Consider the following 18,361-nt stretch of genomic DNA (forward strand, 5'->3'; position numbering starts at 1 on the left):
AGTACAGCCCTCCCACTCCCCCCCCCCACTTCTCACCCTCCCTGTAATGCTCCCCCCTCCCACCCTGCCGCCCCCCCACCCCCCAAGCAACCTGATCAGATGGCTTGTTAATTTCATCATTTTGGAGTTTTATGGATTTTCCAGTTGCTGCACTTTTCATAAACAAGCATTTCAGCTGACCTACCACCCCCCCACCCCCCCCCACCCCCCTCCCCTCCGCTGTTGGTTGTCAGCGTTTTCACCAGAGGAAGAATCCGGAGCTCTGGAAGTTTATAAATAAGCCTTCTATCAAGTTCCACAACAGGTGTGACCTCCCTCTGTCCTAAAACTGAACACTTTCATTCAGCGAAATTTAGATGGGGTGGGGGGGTGGGGTGGGGGGGCAGGGGAGGAGTAGAGGAGGGGGGAAAAAAATGGGAAGAAATAGTCTGAAGCCTCTTGAAGTTGCCCCGGTCTGCTTGTTTTTAATGCTGCGGTTTGTTTTAAAAAAAAAAACAAAAATGGGGGGTTTTTTGGGAGCCCGTCCCGCTTGCGCGCGGACACTTCCAGAAGCATAGTTTGACCCCCTAAATTATGACACCGTATTAGACATGCACCCGGTGCCAACATGGCAGCTGTACCGGGGACAGTCATGGAGGGTTCACGGATTCCGTATGAGAAAGGCTCCCCGAACCCCCCCCCCCCCTATCCACCATCCCACCCCCCCGGATAAAACTGAGAACGCTCAACCCCTACCAGGGGAGCTTGTGATATTTTGGTGGACTCTCAAGGATACATGTGGTTTCGTGCGCGTACCTTAAATACACTCCATATCAGTGTGCTGAATGTCACAGAACACCCGGCCACGCCCGCTCCTCCTCCTCCTCCTCCACACAGGGGCAGAGAGAAACGAATTTCGCGGGGGGACGGGGGGGGGTCGACGGGCGGGCTTCGGCGGCTCCTCCTGGAGGGACACAGTATGTTGACAATGAGTGTGGCGGGCCCCGGTGCTTTTTAGACCCGGGGTTACTGACAGCTTCATTATGTTGGGTTTAGGGTTGGGGGTGGAGGGGGGGGGGGGGGTACCAGCTGTAAGGGACGAAGCCCACGGCCGCACTACGTCTCTGATTACCAGACCACTACCCTTTCACTTTTGTTTTTTTTTTTTGGGTTCTGCCCCCAATCTCCCTTTCGCCCGATATTTCTGCCGGACGCTCGCGTTTAATTATTCATGCGCCCGCGCGTTTGTTTTCAAACAGGGCCCACTTGCAGCGGAAATATACGGTGCACGGAGAGCAGCGGCGGGGGAAATAACAGGCTTACTGAGACGGCGCTGGTCGCTTCGAACGGCGCAGCAGATCCTAACAGTAACAGTGAGGCTGGCCGGTTTGGGACGGTAGGCCTGTCCGTAGGCCCGAATGGGGGGCACTCTATCTGACAGCCATGAGGATAAATAGCGAGTCCAAGTCGGGATTACTTTCTATTATTGTTTACACCTGGTAGATTTATAGCGGTATAATTCATCCTGTAGAGCCATGTGTCTCTATGTCTATATAATGTTTCTCAATCACCCCAAACTGACAGTGTCAGAGGCCTGTGCTGTATACTCGTGGCCTGTGTTGTATACTCGTGGCCTGTGTTGTATACTCAAGGCCTGTGCTGTATACCCAAGGCCTGTGCTGTATACTCGAGGCCTGTGCTGTATACTCAAGGCCTGTGCTGTATACTCAAGGCCTGTGCTGTATACTCAAGGCCTGTGCTGTATACTCAAGGCCTGTGCTGTATACTCGAGGCCTGTGCTGTATACTCGAGGCCTGTGCTGTATATCCGAGGCCTGTGCTGTATACTCAAGGCCTGTGCTGTATACTCGTAGAAGGGCTGTTTGTCTTCCTCCGTGAGTCTCTTTGTCCACAGAGCTCTGCTCCAGTGAATGAGGCAGGTGAAGGGAGAATGGCGGCCGCTGTATTATTTTACGTTATTTTGATAAATTATTCACGCGTCTCCATTCCGCACGCGATGGCCTGACGTGGCACCCTTCGCCGCCGTTCTTGTGACGTCCTCATGGGCGCTGTGTTCTAGAACAACGCCAGCTGCCCACCGGGCTCCTCGACAGGCCTAAAATGTCGTGGTGGGATTTTTAACCAGCAAGAAGGAAAAAAGAAATTAAGGGAAATAATGAAAAATTAGTCTGTGCTAAAAGAAGAAATTAATAGAGCACATTAAAATGTGTCATAAATTATTGGCGTTTCTACAAGTAATGTAATCTGAAGGAGTTACACAATTATAAACACGGTTTCGGTTAAGATTCCTCTGCGGTTTTTTATAATCCGAATCGATATATAAGCATCGTACGTGAGAACATCTCATTTCACGTTTTTAGTGTTCTGTGTTTTGACTCTGGCATTGGGGTGTCAGAGAGTGATGTAGGGGGCATTGGAGGGGATCAGAAATTTTAACCACAGAAAAACCGTCTTCCCCCGTGTCGCGCGTTCTCTCGCGTGGCCCGATTAGCTTCGTTGTTAGCGGTCGAGCTCCTTCCTCCCGGTCTGGACCCTGTCATGGCGTGGTCTGCCGCGATGGCGCCGTGGTGAAGGTCCTGAACGCTAACGTCGGTGCCCGCTGTTAGTCCGGTAAAGCGACCTGCGCCGCGGCTGCTCTTCATAACGTGCTAAACAGGCCGCGGACGGCAAACCGACGATGCCCCCCCCCCCCACACCCCCCCGCGGGAGACAAAGAGTGTTTCCCGCTGATTGGGTTCGGCTGCAGGGGCGGGTGCTGCTGGCCGGGTGGGGCAGTGGGAGGGGTGCGCAGGTGGGCCCCGAGTTCAGGGGCTCTGAATGGGCGAGCAGCTGAGACAATACGGTCCCCCCCCCCCTTTTTTTTGGGGGGGGGGGGGAGGGACGTTTCTGCCCACGCGTGAAACCTCCTCTTTCTAAAAAAAAAATAATTTAAAAACGTTGAGTAAACTAGAACAAATGTAGGCAGTACTTGGGTAGACATTGTTCCTGCCCCCCCCCACACCTTTCCTGCCACCCCCCCACACACACACACCCCATTGAAGAGTGTCAGAAGCTTATAAATATTTCAGGTTTAGGTGTGCGTCGGGGCTGCCTCGCTCTATCTGGCGTCTGGTCCTCCAGACTTTGGAGAGCGAGACAGGTGCGGACACATGAAAGGGGATTTCGTTTCTAAACCAGCATTTTATTCCTTCTGTGCGCCCTCTCTGTGAGAAATTCTCATGTAATCATACACCCCGCTCCGTGAAAACCTCCAGAGTTGATCCTTCCAGACATATGGTTGGCTTTATCGTAGTAGAACTGGGGGAGTCGGTGTCGGGGGGGGCGGGGGGTGGGGGGGGGGGGATTTCTAGATTAATGACTGTTTTAAAAGTAGATCTTGCTTGTATTTTCAGGTTTAGCACTAAGCCAACAGTTGTTAGGTTTTGAGGGTATGTCTCAAAACCAGGACATGTACAGCAATCAATTAACACGTTGAGTCTAAAGCCTTATTTAGAACAGCTAATGCAAATGTTGCAGAAGTGTACATCACTCCCATAGGCAAGAAGAGCTTTAAATATATTAAATGAATATGCCTTCGTGCAGTTATTTTCATTACTTCACAAAAGGTAATTTATTCAATAGCATATTGCTATCACGCATGATGTACGTCAACACATGTTTCTGGCCTCCTTGATACTAAAAATGTGTTGGACTAGTGAAAGAGAACAGAGGGTAAGAGAAAAGACCAATCCAGTGTATTTTGTGTAGTGAGGTTAAAAGTCTGACTCAAGTGAATTAAATGTTTTAGGGGTTAGAGAAAGAAGCATTTCTCATTGACCTCATGTCAGTTATACCCTCAATCAACAAGAACTGTAAAAAAAATAAATAAAAATAAATCAAACTAGCATTCTGGGAAAATTAATGATAAACGACAGCATCTCTCTCTCCAGAACTGCCTCTTTTTTTAAAATTTTTTTTAAAATTTTCAGATGAATTTCTGCTGTCGCTCGAGTCGGCCACGGAAACGGAGTTCACCGAGTAACCGCTCCAGAGGCACTTCAGTCCGCCCGTGGAACGCCCAAACGCCGCCTTTTCCTCTTTGAGGTATACCCACTTATCTCCTGAAACCGTATACCGCTCTGTCCCCGATGCTAAATACCAGATACCAGGCGGGAGCCGGGGGGGCGGGGGGAGGGGAGTGGGGGGGGGGGGGGGGGCTTAATTGCCTTCTGAAAAAGAGATGCAACGCGAGAAGTGGCAAAGTTTTTTTTGATATTTTTATTTTTTTTAAAAAGATCCCCGCCAATATCCGAGCGGCCCGGCGGAAAAAAAAGGAAAAGGGCCCTTTTTTTGATACTTAGAGCGGGGCGTCTTTTGACATTGTCTCGTGACGGCTGTGTTAAAAGCGCTGTTTATTTTCATCATTAGAGGGTTTGTCTCGTCTCCTCGAAAGACGCCGGTCGAGGCTCGCGCTCTCTCTCTCTCTCTCTCTCTCTCTCTCTCTCTCTCTCTCTCTCCCCACGAGGCACTATGTCTTGTTTTCCAGTTTTTCCATCCCAGCCATCAAATGCCGCTCGCAACATAATGAGAGATGTGGCAATTAATTTTCTTTTAATCAAGGTCGAAATGAAGTAAATTGGTGCAGCTCCGTGAGCCCTCATTTTCTATTTTTGCAGTGATGCAAAACAAATACGATAAAATTATGGCCCTCCTCACCTTCTGTAATTAGAAAGCGTGAATGATCAGAGGCAGCTGATATGTGATATACACTACCTCCAACTCTCTCTCTCCTCTCTCCCTCTCTCCTCTCCCTCCCTCCGTCTCCCCTGAGATCAGATTTCAGCTCTTTTTAAACAGATGACCATGTTTTTTCCCCCCCTTGCTTTCTTAATTCTCTCTCTCTCTCTCTCTCTCTCTTTTTTTTCTCCTTTCTTTAGTTGGGTTACAGACAGAGGGAGCAGCTCGACGTGACATTGAGCGCTCTGTTGTTGTAATGCCTCTCCAATCTTATTAAAGACCACAACTGCAGAAGACCTTGCTGACTCCACACATTGCCATTAACTACGTTGTTTTTTTTTTCTTCTCTTTTTTTTTTTTTTCGGTTTCCTACGCGCTGATTAGGAATTTATTAAAATTAGATTTTAACTCTGCATCCTGCTATCTTATCATCGCTGTGTGTCTGGGCGACCGGCATTATTGGAAAACAGATTAATAAACACATGCACAATTTGGCTTATTATAAAAAAAAAAGAAAAAATCCTCTCCTAATTACATGTCTTTCAGCTGCAGAATACGTTTTATGAATCGCAGTGCTTATGAGTGAAGGAGCCTGTGTCGCATGTATAATACATGTGGTGTAATATTGTTTTAATTGGTCCCTTCATTTATGCACGCAAACAACATTTGGCGAAATTACGCTTTGAGAAAATACCGCCGATAACTCTCCCCCATTGTCGAGCGTTCTCAAACCAAATGGGCCCCTTTCTTTCTCCCCATTGTTCCCGAAAAGGTCTGTTTTTGTGCTGTTTTGATATAATGTGATTCCATAACGCGCGCTGATGGAGCCCGGGCTCTGCACCTTCATTTCCTGTGTAAGTGATTGAGGAAGTGGCCACCTACCTGTTATTGTGCACTAGTTAAGTACGTAAATAGATTAAGAAAACACATTGTTAGAAACTAAAAAAAAAAAAAAAAAAGAGAAAAAAAGAAACACACCCAGCAGGCTATGCTTTCTCTCTTTTTTTGCATGTGTGTGTGTGTGTGCTGTTTTTTGTTTTATTGTGTTTGTCGTAGCATGGCAACGCAGTTTTTATGGACATTGATTTATTAAATCGGTGATTTATTCGTAATGCCTGCCTGTGCTGCACAGTGGCTGCAGCGGGGGCCCCGGCTGTGTGCGACCCCCCCTGCGTTCGCTTGGCGTGGCGGAGAGAGAGTGAGGGCCTTCAGCGCTGCGTCGTCGGTCGCCCACGCTTCATGCCGCGCATCTCTTGCAGCGAATGCAGCGTGGTTGCAGCGAATGCAGCGAATGCAGCATGGTTGCAGCCAATGCAGTGTGGTTGCAGCGAATGCAGCGAATGCAATGAATGCAGCGTGGTTGCAGCCAATGCAGCGAATGCAGCGTGGTTGCAGCCAATGCAGTGTGGTTGCAGCGAATGCAGCGTGGTTGCAGCGTGGTTTCAGCGAATGCAACGAATGCAGCGTGGTTGCAGCCAATGCAGCGTGGTTGTAGCCAATGCAGTCTGGTTGCAGCGAATGCAGCATGGTTGCAGTGAATTCAGCGAATGCAGCGTGGTTGCAGCAAATGCAGCGAATGCAGCATGGTTGCAGCCAATGCAGCCTAGTTGCAGCGAATGCAGCGAATGCAGCGTGGTTGCAGCCAATGCAGCCTGGTTGCAGCAAATGCAGCGAATGCAGCGTGGTTGCAGCAAATGCAGCCTGGTCGCAGTGAATGCAGTGCGGTGCAGCCGTGGGCACGAGGTTGCATCGAGGGTGTCGAAATGCATGGAAAAGCATGCGCCGAGCGAGAGAGGCACTGTGGCCCAAAGTCAGCAGTGTAGGGTGAAAACAGCAACAGCTGCCCAATCTGTTATCCTGTACGCCTCACCCTCAGCCCCACAGACCCCCCAGCCCCTCTTCTGCACAACCCCCATTCCCCCCCCCACCCCCATTGCCCTTCATCCGTGCAGACCCCCCACCCCCAACCCCTCTTCAGCTCAACCCCCATTCCCCCCCCCCCCATCACCTTTCAAATTCACTACCCATTGACTGTGTGCACAGGCAGCTGCCAGCAGTGCTAACGTCCGTAGCCGGGACAGGCGCCTGCTTCTAAAGGACATTTGTACATGTCTTTATCTAATTAAGGTGAATGCCAGTCCCCTGCCCCTCGCATGCGATCTGACTGAACATCAAAGTCGACCTTGATCACGCTCTCGCCACTGGCAAACCCGGGCAACGTGTCTGCATTAAAGTTAATCGCGGGCGGGCGGGCAGACATGTTGACTGAAATGTCATTTTTATTGGTGGGGGGGAAAAAAAATTATCAGAAAATAAAGGCTTTTGGCATTTGACTCCTTAGCCTAACAATGAAATGTCATTTTTTCTGCCAATACGCATTACGTCTCTTCTTCAAATGAATTCAATGGGTTAAACTGTCACTGACATTGTCAGCCAAAGTTAAGGACAAATTGATTGAATATTGACCTTAATCTTCACCTTGAAAACAGTTGGGGGGGGGGGAAAGAAAAAAAACTACCAGTTTAGACGTAAAAAAAAGAAACATGGCTTCCTCAACTCAAATCAAGGGCCTCGCTGCGAATATTTACATTACTTATTGTTCTGGGAGCAGACTGACTACGAGAGCCGTTAAACATGGCGGAACACGCCCTTCTGACAATGTTTTTTCAGGAAGGACTGTAATAATCAGCCTGTTTTCCCCATCGCACGCTGGCCATCTTTCCCCCCTCGCCTCTCAGGGATTTCTATGAAAGGATGTCGGTCCGGGGAAGGACTGGGGTGCAGGGGACGTGTGTGGGAGTCCAGGCTTTTGCTGGGTATGGAGAAAGACTGGGGTGCAGGGGACGTGGGGCGTGTGTGGGAGTCCAAGGCCCGTGCTGGGTATGGAGTAAGACTGGGGTGCGGGGGACGTGTGTGGGAGTCCAAGGCCCGTGCTGGGTATGGAGTAAGACTGGGGTGCGGGGACGTGTTTGGGAGTTCAGGCCCATGCTGGGTATGGAGTAAGACTGGGGTGCGGGGACGTGTGTGGGAGTCCAAGGCCCGTGCTGGGTATGGAGTAAGACTGGGGTGCGGGGACGTGTGTGGGAGTCCAAGGCCCGTGCTGGGTATGGAGTAAGACTGGGATGCGGGGACGTGTGTGGGAGTCCAGGCCTGTGCTGGGTACGGAGTGGGGACAGAAGGTGGTTGGTGGAAAGGTGGTTGAGGATGATACACTCCACACCCTATTCTCCTGGTTATTAAAAGGGGCACGGTGCATTTACAGGGGCCTTCTGGTTTTAAGGAATGGGCTCGATTATAAACCCCTGTATCAGTGGGGCGTTTGGGGGTGACCCTAATACACCTGCAGGCCTTTTTGGAGTCAGTGAGCACGACAGTACAGAGGTGCTCCTGCACAGCACTGTAAAAAAACACAACGTCTGTAAAATTTACGGTAAGTGTAAAATTGCAGAGGTACAAAATTGTGAACAGTTGCTGGTATTTTGCCATAAAATTTACATTTTTGTTTTACAGTGCACTTTTACTATTTTTACCTCTTACCTGTGCAGCCACCTCCCTCAAAAACGACAGCACAATAAACGGTTGGTTTCGCTCTGGGAATAAGCCACTTTCCTGTTATTGACACTTCTTCGCTATTTACGTTGAGAGACAACAGCAACAGACTCCAAATGCAAATGCCACACCTAGAACTCTAGATCAACTGTAGAGCTTTTGTTAGCTTCCTTGTGCATGAACTAATGATGCAATGACACACAGCTGGCCCAGAGACAGCTGAGCAACCACTTGTCCGATTACTTTTGGTGCCCTGGATTTAAATACCCTCAAAATAAAGCTGACAGTCTGCACTTCAAACTCATATTCATTGTTTAATTTCAAATTCATGTGCTGGAGTACAGAGCTAAAACTAACAACAAAAAAAAAGAAAAATGGGGTCACTGTTCAAACACTATATACACCACATACACATGTATATAGTTTCTATTAAATGTTACTGTTATCCACAGTACAATCTAGAACTGTGTGCTTGTGGTTCTGCTATATTGGCCAATAAAATAAAGGATTACAGAAAAATGCTTACACCAAGTGCACAAATTATACTTTGCATTTGTTGGCCACGGATTTAAAATATAGCAGGTAATGGTCAAACAACTGCCAAAATAAAACAACCACCCAGATAATTCTGTTATACTCAGTATGTTAGACGGCGAATCTAGTCCTGGCAAATGTACGTGTGTATACAACATAAACTATTCATAGATGTATCGTAAAAATTATTAATGTTTGCTTGGCCATGTTTTAGAAGACACACCCTTTCTAGTGATAATGTTAAACCTGTCTATAGCAGTGTATGCCATACATACAATTTGTGTCCGCACAAGAATGTTTTGCTATTTAGTTTTTGTAGACGGTGTTCAGGAACAAGGTCTAGACGTCTGATTTCATTTTAAATAATGCCTCAGCGTGACAAAACCAGCAGGCTGTCATCTCTCACATAAGACCGTAGCAATGCCACTCCCACACTGACTCTGTCCCCCCCCCCATTTTAACTGACTTATATGTTTTTAATTAGAACGTTGTCACACCCTGACCCCTTACTGAACTGAATTTTTTTTTTTTGTGCGTAACCGAAATGTTGGTGACATTTTAAAAAGCTGTTTGTTGTTAAAAGCATTTTTCATACTACCTCAGCACCAACAGTTACACATCTGAGGCAACGACGCAGAGGAATGATTGTCGTAAACAAGGTCAAAACCTTGGAAGGCAAAGGATTATTAGGTTTTTGTCAGACCTAGTTTGTAACAGCAACTTTAAATCGCCACTCATTGGCTGATAGTAGTATCTAAAATAGGTGCATTTTTACCACTGGAAATATATAATTTGGTAAATAAACATAATAATTTGGCCAAACAGTCAAATATGGATTCAGTTATTTGAATTTAACTAAGGATTTCTTCCAGTCTTTTGTGCATTAAACATATTTTTTTCACTGAGATACAATCCAATCCAAAATAAATGTATATAGTGAATCCCCTTTAGAACCTCATAACAAGCAGAACTGAAAGTGTCAGCCAAGAAACAAGGATTTAGCAACAAAATTTAATTGAATCATGGTGGCAAAACTAGACGCGGTCTTATTTGCCTTATTGTAAAAATATGTATAAAACTGTATGAATTTTAAGATGAAGTGAAAATGTAAAAACAACCCTACAAACATGGTGCATTTACTGTCAATATGCAAAGAGCTTTGGGCTTCACAGTATAGTTTATAGAACTGCTGTTTTATTAAAAAAAGAATGGGGTGTGACATATAATTACTGAAGACTTTGCCAGAACCCCATCATTCCAGAGCACTGTGCTTTTAATGCAGAGACAAATTTGATTTTTTTTCCTTCTTCCCAATTTTTAAAACTGTGGTTAGAGCCACAGAGAGAGAGGAAAAAACTTTTTTTTTCCCACCTTGTAATTTCGACTGCTGACTTCCTTATGTTTTGCTTTGCAGTATGGTTTAGGTTTAGTTTATTGTACAGGGACAATGCACATTATTAACATTTCTGTAGTTAGCCACAAAGGCTAATTTTCATATGTAGTGGGAAAACATGCGAGCTCCAAGCAGAGAGGGTCCGAGCCAGCCGGGACTCGAACCCAAAACCTTCTTGCGAGGCACCAGTGCTAATCAAGAGTAATGTTTGCTGGTGATTTGAGGTATGATCTCTTTGGCCCCTGTTACAACTAATGTAACTCACTTTAGCGCATAAATTATCCTCAGTTGCATAGTAAATTGCTCAGTATGGATCAACTGGATTGCCAGCTAGCATTACTCTATAATGTTAAGCAGGATTTTTTGTAGATGCCCAAAAGGGAATTATTCATGGAGGAGCTGTACCAAAACCACTTAAATGCAAATACATAAATTCAGAATTATCCATTGTAATAAAACTTGTTTTCTGTACAAAGAACCTTTAGACTGTAAATATTTTTGCTGATTAGATGCTCCAAAACAAATATACTTATTACTTTTAAAATAAAATTAGAATTTATCAATTATAAAAAAAGTTTAATGCCATCTGTAAGGTGAATATCCACTGCTGTATCAGTGTACATTGCATAAACCCATTTGTTCCTCTGTTACTTGGGTTCAGTATAACGGTGCAAAAGTATTTCAGAGTTACCAATGCATGATGGGATTTGTATTCACTCCTTGTCCCTTTTATGTAGTACAGTGCTTTTTCCATTATCTCATACAGAGAAGGGGATTTACCTGTTATATTGATACAATGCATGTATTTGGGTAAGAGGCTCTTAAAAGCCATACGTGTGGATGTGAATGTACGCATTTGCTCCCTACAGTGCCCAAACTGGCACGGCAAATACATTTTACATCATAATTCACAGACAAGCTTTACGCTCTAACTCTGAAGACCTGAGGTCACTTCCAACGTTCTCATCTTTCTGGTCAAACAATTTTAGACCTGGTTCAAACCACTTTTCCTAAGAAGTCGAAGGTAATTAATTCATTCAGTTTATTTCCATTAATTCCAATTTGAGAAAAAAATGATTTAAAAAAAAATGCAATAAAATGCACTGATGGAAACTCCTGCAAATGAGTTTTTTTTTCCCCAGACGTGGTCTCTGAGATCACAGCCAACAAGTTCCGTCTTGATGTTGCGCTGTCTGACAGCCCTGCTGTGCTGAAACTAGGAATTAACAGTTTTGAGTTCAGGGGGACGGGTATGTTATTGTTCCCATGATTGTGCTTCCCACAGGAGGCCGGTAACTGTACCGTACACTGGGATGGTTATAAGTACTGAAACAGAACTGATCCTCTTAAGACAATGACTGGCCTTGTGTTCATAACAAAAAAAAAAGATGATAGGGGAGGAGGTGGTGGTTCTCTGCAGGTGAATAAATTAGTTACTTTTAAACAATAGATTACCAAATTAAATGAACCAGGTGCACAAAAAAATATCAGCCCAAGGTAAGAAAGTGGAGGCGCTCTTCTCTGCTTTTCTCCTCTTTTAAATTTGAATTCTGTTCTTTTGTTCTTTAGTCAGTACTGCTCTTTTAAAATTGACTAAAGAACAAAAAGGAAGTGAAAAAGAAGAGAGCCACATTTCTGGTGTTTTTATCCCACCCTCTTACCCGGGCCTTGTGTTCATAAATAAACGCAATGCTGGGACGTACAGTGCCAAGACATCTTTGGAGAAGCCTTTTAAACAAATACATTTTATGGATATTGCTGAGTTGCAGGTTAGCAAAGAAAAACCCCAGTGCAGGAGAAAGATATAAAAGTACCTTTTACCTGCCAGATCACAAATTTCATAGTAACCGTCAATTGCTGATCCAGTATGGAGAGCAGTAATCCATTTTCAGCTTCATTGCAGGTTCAGAAGCTCAACATGCTATTTGTTGTTGTAACCTGTAGTTTCAGTCCTCAGACACTCTTGCTGCACCAGGCATTGTACAATGCCCGGTGCCAAGCTAACACATTTGTACGTTCCATATTGGATGTTTTCATACATGTCATATTTGGCCCTCCTAACATCTACCACATTCCTATATGTGTGTTTTTCTAAAATTTGTTAGTTAATGGAACCTCATTGTAAACTGTTGCCGGTAATCACATAAAACAGCTTTTTCCACAAAGGGTTTAAAAGTGAGGAGAAAGGGCAAATGTCAGTGCAATGCTGTGTCCAAGTTCCAGGCTATTATGCTATGTTCTTATACTTTAAATATCTTATACTTCTTATATCTTATAATATCTTATGTCTTGTTCTTCTGCCTAGTTGGCTTTGCAGAGGTTAGGTCAGAATAGTGTTCACTGTGTGAACTAAACTGTGTTCTTGGCTAGAAACAGCTGTACAAACTAAGTATTGTATCTTATTGAACCTGTGTTTTGTAGTTGTCCATGACCCTGAAATGCACTTTTTGTACGTCACTTTGGATAAAAGCGTTTGCCAAATAAATGTAATGTGCTGTTATACATACACATATTTTATGTTATGTTTTTATACTTTAAATATCTTATACATACACATATTTTATGTTATGTTCTTACACGTATGTCTTATACGTGTTATGTTTTCATACATATTTGGGTTGCACCTATGTCATCACAGCAATAGGCGGGTTGAGCAGGAGTTGGGAGTTCACAGGTCCGTCCTCAAAGTGCAGGTTGGCTGAATTTGCACTCGCGTCTGTCTGGTGTTTATGCTTTCCGATCTTGTTTGATTCGAGCATTAAAGGGATGAACAAGACAGTGACAATTAAAACCAGCTACTCAGTCGAGACGGCAAGGCTGGTGACACTTAAAACGCCAAACCTGAAAGGGAAACAATGGCAGTAATTAAAAGGTATGTACGAGGAACAACTGCTGTGTCTGAAGCTATCAAAGAAAGAGTGCCGCTCTCCGCAAAATAATTAGTAATTAGGCAACGTTTCATCTACCACTTAAACTTTTGGATACGTGTGTACGATCGTGTTGAACAAAATGCAAAAGCATTGATTTGTACAGCACCGAGAGGTGTGAAGTTAACAATTGTTTATGTGTGTATGCGCTACATTTACAAAAGTATGAGGACACCTGAACATCACACCCCGTATGTACTTCTTGATCATCTCATTCCAAAACCATGTGCATTAATATGGAGTTGGGCCTCCTCTTTGCTGCTGTGACAGCCTCCACTCTTCTGGGAAGGCTTTCCAGTAGATTATGGAACATGGCTACAAGGATTCACTTCTATTCAGCCACAAGAGCATTAGTGAGTTTTGGCACCGATGTTGGTCATAAGGCCTAGCTTGCAGTCAGTGTTCAAATTGATCCCAAAGGTGTTGGATGGGGTAGAGGTCACGGCAGGCCAGTCAAGTTCTCCCCCCCCAACTCAGCCAATCATGTCTTTATGGACCTCCCTTTGGGCACAGGAGTATTGTCGTGCTGAAATAAGAAAGAGCCTTCCCCAAACTGTTTCCACAAAGTAAGAAGCACACAACTCCCTAGAATGTCGTTGTATGGTGTAGCATTAAGATTCCCCTTCACTGGAACTAAGGGGCCTAGCCCAAACCATGAAAAAAAGCCCCAGACCATTATTCCTCCTCCACCAAACTTCACGGGCAGGTAGTGTTCTCCTAGCATTTGCCGAGCCGAGATTCGTCTGTCAGACTGCCAGATAGTGAAGCGTGATTTCTCACTCCAGAGAGTGCGTTTCTGCTGCTCCAGAGACCAGTGGTGGTGTGCTTTACACCATTCCAGCGGCCGACACTTGGCATTGCGCATATCGATTTTAGGCTTGTGTACAGTTGCTTGGCCATGGAAGGAAACCCATTTCACGAAACTCTTAATGAACACTTCTTGTGCTGACGTTTCCAGGGGTAGTTTGGAACTCTGTAGTGAGTGTTGCAACCAAGGACAGATGATTTTTATGCGCAGCATGCTTCAGCACTTGGCAATCCCATTCTGTGAGCTTGTGAGGCCTACTGCTTCACGGCTGAGCTGTTGTTGCTCCAATACGTTTTCACTTCCCAACAGCAGCACTTACAGTTGACTGGGGCAGCTCGAGCAGGGCAGAAATTTAACAAACTCACTTGTTCAAAAGGTGGCACCCTATGACAGTGCCACGTTGAAAGTCGGTGAGCTCTTAAGCAGGGCCCATTCTACAGCCAATGTTTGTCTATGGAGATTGCATGGCTGTATCCTTGATTTTATGCATCTGTTAGCAATGGGTGTGGCTGAAATAACCAAAGCCACTAATTATTAATTATAAGGCGTGTCCACATACATTTGGCCACATAGTGTGTGTGTGTATATATATATATATATATATATATATATATATATATATGGATTAATGTATGACAATAAAGTGAATTAAACACTTACTGTGAATGGGCATTATCTAGTAATCCTTCAAAGACACTGCTTTTGAATTTAATTGTAAAAACACATTTGGAGAACATTGTGTTTGATACACCAGCGCCAGTAAATTGTTTTAATTTCTTTTGTAGGCCTGGCTTCTGCGGCGGCGGTCTTCTTTCTAGACGAGCAGCCCGCACGCGTTGAACTAAAATGTGTAATTTCCCTTCCTCCGGTTATATTTTGATTGCGTTACTTGCAAAGGTGAAGGCCATGTCGTGTGAAGGTTATCAAAACTTTTTTTTTTTTTTTTTAATTCCCAGGAAGAAATGACATTCGCGCTTGGTTCTTACGAAGTGCTTCTTTATTGTCGCTGCTAGAAGGCAAGTAATGCTGCTTATGGAACTACAGTGGAAGTATCTTTCCACGTTTTCATCTCTGTTCATGCACTGCCACCGAAAAGGACGCTCGCCGATCGATGTGGGGCGACTTCGCAAATGTAACAAAAGCACAGAAAGAGAACGGTGCAAAACATGAGATCTCAAGGCAGTACAATGTGCTGCGGGAGAAAAACAATGCTGAATGAATCAGGTGCGAAAGACAGTCACTTGAATGAAGGCTAGGAAGGGAATGAATGCAGGACTGACTCAACACTCTGGCCTAATTAACATTTATTTTACACTGTGGCTTATGATAAAAGTATATTTTTTTCTACACAAACACAAGCCCATTGACATTTAATTATGTTTGTACCGAAAAAGTAACACATCCTTTTATTTGTATGTCAAGGTTGTTATGGATTCTCTTTGCAACTGTACAATAGTCAAGACCCCACATGCAATGCAGAAAAAATCTAAATGGCTAATGGCAGAAGCAGCTCATTGCTTAATGCTCAGTGTCTTTTCATACCAAACCACAGGCCCCATTGCAATTATATTGCAGTGTCCAGCTCTGACACCAGAAGGTTGTGGGGTCAAACATTTAATACATGATTTTTGAGGGGTACAGTGTATTGGAGTAATGGACTGCCTGTGTATTAGTGTTCTTTTCACAGAGGGTACCTGTGTGACAGTTCGTTAGATAACGCAAAAAGCTCCAGCTCGGTGAACTTCCAAGGCTTGGACCCAGTTTCCCGCCCTGAAATATCAAGTCAAACCTGAACATGCAAATATTTGTGTTGTAAAATACAGTATGTATCGTAAAAGAGGAAAAGTGAGCTCTTTCCTAGTGCGTGTTCTATTATGTTACAGTTCATGTTACAGTGCCCCTCCTCAAAATCATTCATACCGTGGGATCATTGTCTTACTGAAAAACCCATTTGTGGCTAAGTTTCCGTTTGCTGGCAGGGGGAACTGGAGGGGGAATTTTGTGAAGCAGGATCACTGAGTTAGCTCGATAGCCCAACTACGCTGAGTAAATCCCGGAAGAGCTCTTTTTCCTTCATTCCATGTTACAGATTTGGGTTAGGGTTCCGGGTTTGACTCAGTACAGTTATCCAGCTAACTCAGCAATCCCGCTTTGTGAAACAGGGCCCAGGTTTTAACATCCTGGTACTTGCTGCAGTGCATGATTACATTGACCTTAACAAGGACCAGTAGTTGCAAGATAAGCTCACATCAAAGAGTTGCAACCATATTTTGCTGTAGGTATAAAGTCCTTTTATTATAAGCATCTTTCTTAGCCACTGTTGGTGTGCATGGTTTCAATTTTGTTTTTGGAACATAACACCCCATTCCAATCAAAGTTCGCCTTGCATCCTAAACCAGGCAGGTTTACCACTGTTTAGGTCTTTTTAAACTTTTCAGATATTGGCCTAATAGTGTAAAACGGAGTCTTAAGTTTTATGTTTATTCGTTTGCAATCATTTCCTGACTTATAGAAGTCAAAACCATTTAGTCTTGTTTCTCCTGAGGGTTCTTTGGCTTTCCCCATGGTGACGGACAACACGTTGGTGTTTTTAGGATTAAGGTTAGGGTTAGGGTTTTCATATACCCCAGTGAAACAGGATGCCGTGGGAGACCACAGTACATTTCCCGTAGACTAAGATTAATTTGAACAAGTGGAATATAAATGCAAATTTATTTTTGTTGGATTTTATTTCAATAATTATTTTGCGGTGTGAATAGTTTGTGTCATTTATTTTTGGGGGAAAAAAAATGTTTTACTTGTCAAACAAAATCTTTTTCTCTGAGCAATCATATTAGCATAAAACAATATTATTTCCCATTTTTTGTGGGAAATTAGACGTGCTGGTAATGAGAAACAGAGCTCATTAGCTATATTGTTTATTTTATACCGCATTCTTTGCCCATTTTTACGGAGGGCACTCTGTACACACAAAGTTAGAAGTAGTATTTCACATTTCACAAGGCTTTAAGCTTCTGTATAGGTGCAAATATCTATCTATCTATCTATTTATCTATCTATCTATATAATATATATATATATTATATATACACTGTATGTATAAAATATACATTGAAACAATGCTAATTGTTATTCAACTCAAACTACAACTGAAAAAAAGAGATGTGAAATCACTGCTTCGACCGTTTGAAATCAAGTGGTCTGGGCCTCAGACTACTGCTTTTATAACCTTGTCCTACCTTGTGATTAGCTTTTAATACCTCATAATTAGCGCTGGCGACGGCAGAGGAGTCAGGGGGCCGCGGGTTGGGTGGGAACGCCCTTGAGAGCGGTCCTAATGAATCAGCGGCGGACGATAAATGTACCGGATCATTACTGAATCAAGCGATCTGCAGAATAATCTATTGATTTTTGGTCTTTCTTACTTCTTTATTATTCCGTATCGCAGTATTGCAACATCAGGGGGAACCAATTGATTGATGCGCGGATTTTTCGCCCCCTCGCAACGAGCCCGACCAGCAGGGTCACGCTCAAGAGCTAAAATGCACACACACACACACACACTGAGCCTTGTGCTGCACACACACACACACACTGATCCTCGCGCTTCTTTGTCCGTGTCGAACAGAACCGATTTAGCCCAGTAGCCCGACAAGGGTTTTTTTTTTTTTTTTTTTTTTTTTGAAAGTGGATATAAATGGTGTGTATTCTAAATAAATCACCACGGTCTGCGTTTCGTCGCTTTCCTTCTTTAGGAGAGAGAGAGCGAGCGAGCGAGGGGCGAGCGTGAAGTAAACGTGTCCCCCCCAAATGCAGACGGCGGTTATCCTCCGGGCCTATTTAAACGAATGGATAAGGACACGCGGCTCCAGTGCGATGAGACGCGAACGCTGTGTACGTTTAGACGTGTTTGGCGGTGCTTGACTTGCATTGGCTGTACTCCCCCCTTGACCCCCCCCTTGCCCCCCCCCCCTACATTTTGGCTTAGCCTCTGACTGGTGCTGTGGACTTGTGCCTTTGCTAACATGCTGATCTTCACAGTTTCCTTGCTAAGGACTCTAAGCTAATAAAGAGAGCCCCAAACTCCCCTAGCCAACCTAGATGCTCTTATTAATGCACTTTATGTGCTTTATGTAATTCTATATCTATATTTAGGCAAAGACGTACCCCTTAACCCCCCCAGCAATTCGACGTGGACACCAGGAAGCTTTAACGGAGAGAGATGCTGAAAGTCCTGTCACAGTTTCCTGCTGCAGCTGGCCAGCACAGCTTCAAAACACCGTCAGCATACATCAACATTAAAATGCATTATTTGTAACAGCACCCAAATGGCAGTAATAGGACGGGGCTTTTTAAACTATAAACATAATTTTAATATTTATAAACGAGAACGAGAGATTCAAATGTGGATTTTAATCATCATTAATAGCGCATA

At 44.3% G+C, this 18,361-nt stretch overlaps 1 long non-coding RNA gene across 2 annotated transcripts in view; it reads left to right on the forward strand.

The window, feature by feature from the left end:
- Window positions 1-5,088, forward strand: part of LOC135235377 (uncharacterized) — a 43,687-nt gene extending 38,599 nt beyond the window's left edge. The window contains exons 1-3 of one of the 2 annotated variants that reach the window (XR_010324368.1): window positions 1,236-1,352; window positions 3,968-4,082; window positions 4,916-5,088. This is a non-coding gene — a long non-coding RNA (uncharacterized LOC135235377). Of the gene's footprint in view, window positions 1-1,235; window positions 1,353-3,967; window positions 4,083-4,915 lie in introns of those variants that run through there. The other variant, XR_010324367.1, reaches the window with a different exon arrangement.
- Window positions 5,089-18,361: the final 13,273 nt, after the last annotated feature.

The sequence above is a fragment of the Anguilla rostrata genome, chromosome 11 (genome assembly GCF_018555375.3).
Source record: "Anguilla rostrata isolate EN2019 chromosome 11, ASM1855537v3, whole genome shotgun sequence".
NCBI classification, from domain to species: domain Eukaryota; kingdom Metazoa; phylum Chordata; class Actinopteri; order Anguilliformes; family Anguillidae; genus Anguilla; species Anguilla rostrata.